Genomic DNA, 7,005 nt, shown 5'->3' on the forward strand with positions numbered 1-7,005 from the left:
CTGATCCACAACAAACAACCTTTAAAAATTTCATTAAGATTGGTTCAACCGTTCTCTTAGTGTTACTAACAAACAAACATTCATATTTATTGTAACGTTTGTATGGGGAAACTATTCGAATTTTTCTCGCCGTAAAAACCATCCTTGAACTTCAACAAACATTTAAGAAAAAGAATTGGCCAAATTGGTCCAGGCGTTATTGAGTTATGCGCGTACATACATTTTTGGTATTCATTTTTATTTATATAGATGTGGTGTATTCGCCACAGTTTATTATTGTACCCTGCAAGACGGAGGTAACAGATTGCACAAGCATATTGAAACATTTTCAGCTGTTCACTAGCACTGTTACATTTTCTGGAATTTTCAATTGAATGGGAGAATACGTAAGTAAGAAGGAGAAAAACTATCGACATTCTAAACATATTGTAATATTAACTTGCTAGAATAGGAAAAAAAGTCCAGTTTATTTTGGATTTCAAAGAGATATGTTCGTTACTTGATAATTTGATATTGTATGATTAATTTCTTTTATATATAGAAAACAAAAGCGCTTAACAAGGAGAAAATTGCGAATTACAAACAAATAAGGGAGTAAGTTTTAAATTATTAAAGTTAAATAGATTATATTTAATTCAAATAGTTGTTATAGATTGCGCATTTGTGTGAAATATGTAAATTGTGCATTATATCCACATACATATATATATACATACATACATGTGTAAATGTAAACAATTTAAAATCTAAATAGAAACGAATTGTGCGGTTACAATTATAAATGTGTAATCGGGAATAAAATGGGTATGGTCGGATAGAGGAGGTTCCCCAGACCAATATTGATGTTAAATAAATATAACAAATAAGTGTTTAAAATATTATCTTATAATCTCGGTTGCGCTCCTCCAGTAGAACCATCAAAATTTGTGGTGCCGTCACCATCGTTTGGCGGCCATCCAGGTATAATATATTAATATATAAATATATTAGTATTTGCCTTAAAAAATATATGTATGTATTTCAGATATAATCCAGAAGCAGGATGCCATTGAGACCCTTCTCACTGCCATTGAAAAGGCCCTAAAAGACAAAGTAAGTAACGCAGTATTACATTACCAAATTAATACAGAAGCTAATTTTTATATTTTAATTTTCTAGATGCCAGAAAAGGGCGAGGTGCAGGCACAGAGTAAATTATTGCGCGAATGCCGCGTCATAGCGGCAAAGATGCACCATTCAATTAGCCGCAGGAGGACGAGCATTACGTGGAGCTCGCTTCGAAACTGCCCATGTCTTCGGAAGATCACGTGCGCTTCGTGCAAAACAAACTTTCACAAAAGGAAAGCACGGATGCTATAGTAAATATTTCGTTTTTAAATATAATGCGATTTTGCTAAAATTTACTATCATTTATTTTTTTATAACAGATGCGGCTAATATTGAAGGCAAAGGGCGCAAAAGGCAGTGTGGACGGCGTACTGCGTGGTATGCTTTCAGACGATGTAATATACCATTACAATTTAGAGGGGCGCAAAGGGAAGGAATCTCTACTAAATCTAATTGCGTAGGGTTAGTTTTTGGTTGGTTTTTTTACTGATATATATTTGAATGTCTTACCTTTAAAATTCATTTTAGATATATTTGATGACAAGGACAAATACACAATCTGTGAGGAGCTCCGGAGATTTGTGGCCTTAAGCCTCAATCGCTTTAAACAAAAAAACATAAACCTAAGGCTAAATTAATATAAATTTTCTTGTATATATTAGTTGTACGCTGTACATATTGGTTCTAAGTTGTATATATTAGTTTTAACTTGTATGTTCTAGTTTTAAGTTTTACGTATTAGTTTTAAATTATAAGTTGTACATATTAGTTTTAAGTTGAAGTTTTTAGTTTTACTTTTATAAATACAAATTTTAAGAATTATAATCTTTATGCTGAGATAAACTTAATGTTGTATTATTTTTCAGCCGAATGTATTAATAATAGGCAAATTATTGGTTTGAGTATATATGATTTTATAATTAAATAAAGCGAAATAATATAAAAAATACTCTATTTACTCTATTTAAAAAAATTGAATTTGCTTGAAGTAACAAATGTATAACAAATATGCTTGTTACTGATCGTTCCTGCTAACATGTTTATATGTTAAAGGTAACAAACTGCTAACGAAAATAATAACACTAACAGATATGTGGGTAACAAATAACTTTTGCTATGCATAACACATAGGTAAGCTATGCGTAACAAAAGAATTTGTTACCCGTAACATGCTGTCAAGAGATTTGCCAACAAATGTATTTATTCTGTTAGAGCTAGGCAGCATGCGATATTTGCCATTGGTTAGAGTGAGATGACCATTGAACATCAAATCAGAGAATATAAAGCATAGAGAAGGTGCAGGTTCGATATCGAACATTTGTTAGATTTATAGTTAGGAATTCACCTCACAACCACAGAAGTCACGCTGTGAAATGTTAACATTTTTAATAGTTCTCCACTTACTCACACAGAATATAAAGAGAAATAAATCTATGTATTTACGGCATATGATGACATGGCATGTATGCCCAAAAAGAGAATATGAAGAGACATCAATATACATATGTATGTCCATGATTACTCTCCCAACGAATGTAAAGAATTTCGTTTTGCTTGTTTAAATTTTTGTTTTCAACCAGGCAATCGCTTGTATGTGCAATGTATGCATATACATATGTATGTATGCAAGTTAATACCACCAGTTCACATTACATGAACATATTCTTTATCTGTCATAAATATGTAACATGACACTTACGACCCATATGGTCCGTATTAAGTATCCGTAAGTAACATTATGTGTACTTTGCTAATACTGTCCGCCTTAGGTGGTCCAAAAATGTAAAATGTAACTTGTAACATATGTCCTACATATGTCCTATCTCAAGTGGATTGTAGATATACTTCCTAGAATGTAAGATTAATATTTGTATCTAGGCTTAAGCAAAATATTGTATTTAAGAAAATGTAATAAAGAAAACGGCAGTTGACCACAGGCAGTTGACCACAGGGAGTTGCCCTCGGCAGTTCACCACGGGCAGTTGCCCGTAGTTGCCCACGAAAACTAAACGGAGTTATTAATTGGCGATCCTGCCAGGAGATGAAATAATCTCTGGCGGACCAAAATGTAACAATAAATTTCGGCGGTAACCATTTAAGGAGACAAAAAATCCCCGTGTTACCGTTTGAAAAACAATCAAGTATCCTCAATTGAGGAGAAAAGTAAAAAAAAGTTCAAAAAACGCTAAGTCCAAAAAGAGACACATAATCAAAAAAATCTCAGCCACTTAGAAAATTATTGAAAAAATTTGTGCCTACTGCCAATCGAACGCGCCTCATCTATACGGATTACGAGCGAAAAACAAGCTAACGTACGCGTTACAACAATTGAAAAAATAAGTAAAATTGAGAAACAAAAAACTACAACAGTTTCACAAATAAAGTGATTTTAAAATGTGAATTGAAAAACCAAAAACTGAAAGTGAAAGTTTTTGAAAATTTCAAACAAATAGAAGAAAGTGCGTGGATCTATAAACTATCCACATAAAAACAAATAAATAAAAAAAATTCTGTAAATCAGAAATTTCACCAAAAAACTGATTTCATTTAAATCTCGCACACGGCCGCCAACGACGACCATTGCACAACCAACCCCCAAAATTCGACTTAAAAAGCAACAGCAACAGCAAAGTCAACAATAGCCGCAACAGTAGTAACAGCAGCAACAGCAGCAATAGCAACAGTAACAACAGCAGCAGTAGAAGCAGCAACATAAAATTAGTTGTAAGTAAGGCTTATACATATGTATTTATTAATTAAATTAAGTATATAAATTGTTTATTGTGAGTATTAATTTGCTTCATGAAACTCACAAATATATACATATATAAAAAAAAAACAAACAAAACCGAAAAATAAATTTAAAGGAAAAAAATATAATTCTTTGGGAGCAGAGACTCCTGAAGTGCCTGCCGAAGATTTTTCCGGCAATATTTTATTAACAAAAAAAAATATTTTGGGACAAAAAGGTCCTAAAACGCCAGCTGAAGATTCATACCAGCAGAGTAAAAAGAAGAATTATACAAAATATTGTAGAACGAAAATGTTCTACAACGCCAGCCGAAGTTGATACCGGCAAAATAAAACAAAAAAATAATGGAAAAATATATAAAATAAATATAAATATATATATGTAAATCAAAATATAAAAATTCAAAATTTATATTACTTTGAACAAAAAAGTCTTAAGGCACCAGCCGAAGAAAGTACCGGCAATACTAAAAATAAAAAAATACTTTAAAATTGTGGAACAAAAAGTTCAACAATGCCAGCCGAAGATTTTACCGGTATAATAAAACAAAAAAGAATGGCGAAAAGCCAAATAGAATATAAAAATACTAAATTTAAAATACTTGGGACTAGAAAATCCTAAGACGCCAGTCGAAGATAATACCGACAATAAAATAAAAGAATATGCTCCAAAAAAGGAGGTACTAATATTATATATAAATAATTTCAATAATTGGGGTACTCACAAGCCATCGTAAAGCATCGTAAAATCGTAAAATTATAAATTTTTACACTTGCTAAAAAAAAAAAATGTTGTTAGATTTCATACAAAAATGAGTTTACACATTTACAATTCTCAATGTTATGTTTTCGAATCGTTATAACTTATAACTTTATGCGACTTGAGAAAACCCTAAATGTAAAAGAAAAAATTGCTGAAATGTATTCAGGCAATAATACAATAAAAGATGTCATATATAAAAACACTTCCATCAAAAAATAATTAGAAGTCAAAAATAATATAAAATGTATCGAAAGTATATTTAAGAGTCAAATTTAAATAAATTAAGATTTCAAAATAGTACTGTTCAAATTGATAAAATAGTCTATAGCCTCACGTACTACTATATATCCATTTGAATCGGGACGCTTCAATTTAGAGGTGGGGGAGTTAATACCACCAGTTCACATTACATGAACATATTCTTTATCTGTCATAAATATGTAACATGACACTTACGACCCATATGGTCCGTATTAAGTATCCGTAAGTAACATTATGTGTACTTTGCTAATACTGTCCGCCTTAGGTGGTCCAAAAATGTAAAATGTAACTTGTAACATATGTCCTACATATGTCCTATCTCAAGTGGATTGTAGATATACTTCCTAGAATGTAAGATTAATATTTGTATATAGGCTTAAGCAAAATATTGTATTTAAGAAAATGTAATAAAGAAAACGGCAGTTGACCACAGGCAGTTGACCACAGGGAGTTGCCCTCGGCAGTTCACCACGGGCAGTTGCCCGTAGTTGCCCACGAAAACTAAACGGAGTTATTAATTTGCATGCTTTTGCGTTTTGCCCTCAGCAATTCAATATTCACATGTAAACATAATTATGAAATGAGTAATATTTATAGCCAATTTGGACTTGCATATTCAATAATTTTATTTGATTTTTACATAATATACTATACTAATAAATATTTTTGTATTATGTTTCTTACTAATAGAAATTGAATTTATCACAACAATAAATAAATACATCGTCTGTCATATGAATCTTCTTATCTGCTCATATGAATGTATGTATACGCATGTGCGCGTTCAGAAATTCCAATCATGATTTTATCACTTCTGCATGTTCATGTATTCATATATACTTATATGTACATATATTTGTATACATTGCCGAACAAATAATCCACAAGCGTACAAACATACATATGCGCACACATGCGAATATGTCACCAACAAAAAATTTAAACATTGTTCTACAAAAACAACAATTGCTCAAACAGCATAAGCATGGCAAGTCAATATGGCAGCCGAATTGGCGAAGCCCAAATGTAGTAAATTTAACGACAAAACGATTTCACTCATAAACTTCATACATAAAGGCATATTCCACAAGCGACCGCGCCTCATTCATAAAAACAGACGCCATAACATCTCCTCGAGCATGCCTTTTCCAACAAGCGTCTTTTCGCGGCGATGGCAAAAGCTAAAAGTCATAAACTGAACATTTTTCTGGTGTTTGTTCTAAGAAAGAAGTGAGAAAAGTGGCAACATAGCTGTTGTCGATTTACAATATTTGTTAATTCTAAAATATTTTTCCGTGGCTCGCAAAAAGCTGTGTCGATATGTATGCAAGCTCATATAAAAACAAACATATTTACGCTAGTTTGTTGGCGAAGCTTTTACAGCGGCAAGGGAAGCGGTGACAATCGGCGGCCATTCGTTTATTTTTTTCGACACAGCTTGGATTTACTATCATCACACAATGTTGTGGCGTTTTGTCGTCGCGCCTGTGCCTCGACAGATTGATTCTTTGACAAAACGCCAGTTTCGGCCATTGGTTGACCGTGACATCGGAAATGCGAAAGATGCGTTCGACACTTGTTATTATGCATATATGTACATATGTATGTGGCTCGTATTTGCTTTCGCAAACATACAGACAAATGTGCCAAAGAAATGATATATGTATCTGCCATAGAAATTCTGTTGGTACAAATATGGAAATTGTAACGAAATAATGCGAATATGCATATTTCATGAAGATCACCAATTTTCTTTGAAGAAATGAAGTTCATTTGGCACATCTTCACTTTGTAATAGTCGAATTAAATATAATTTATTTGAAATATTAATATATTTAAATTCAAAAAATTAAATTAAAGAGAAATAAAATTAAAATTTAGGGTTTTCTCAAGTCTCATAAAGTTATAAGTTATAACGATTCGAAAATATAGCATTGAGAAATGTTAATGTGTAAACTCATTTTTGTATGAAATCCCACAACAATTTTTTTAAACAAGTGTAAAAATTTATAATTTTACGATTTTACTATGCTTTACGACGGGTTGTGAGTACCTTAATTATTTTTAACTTATTTTTCCTGATTTTGTAAAAAAATAAAATTTTTACCATTTTTCGGAAAACA

General features: G+C 31.7%; 1 long non-coding RNA gene across 4 annotated transcripts; it reads left to right on the top strand.

The window, feature by feature from the left end:
* The first annotated feature begins 457 nt into the window (after window positions 1-457).
* On the top strand, window positions 458-5,166 carry LOC126764935 (uncharacterized). Of its 4 annotated transcripts, none has more exons than XR_007668124.1 (6): window positions 458-594; window positions 653-960; window positions 1,025-1,092; window positions 1,159-1,358; window positions 1,428-1,580; window positions 1,636-5,166. It is a non-coding gene; the product is annotated as an uncharacterized LOC126764935 (long non-coding RNA). The 4 variants fall into 4 exon arrangements; XR_007668122.1 differs by having other exon boundaries at window positions 459-594; window positions 644-960; window positions 1,428-1,569; XR_007668121.1 differs by having other exon boundaries at window positions 460-594; window positions 1,428-1,569.
* Window positions 5,167-7,005: the final 1,839 nt, after the last annotated feature.

The sequence above is a fragment of the Bactrocera neohumeralis genome, unplaced genomic scaffold (assembly GCF_024586455.1).
Source record: "Bactrocera neohumeralis isolate Rockhampton unplaced genomic scaffold, APGP_CSIRO_Bneo_wtdbg2-racon-allhic-juicebox.fasta_v2 cluster10, whole genome shotgun sequence".
Taxonomy (NCBI): Eukaryota; Metazoa; Arthropoda; class Insecta; order Diptera; family Tephritidae; genus Bactrocera; species Bactrocera neohumeralis.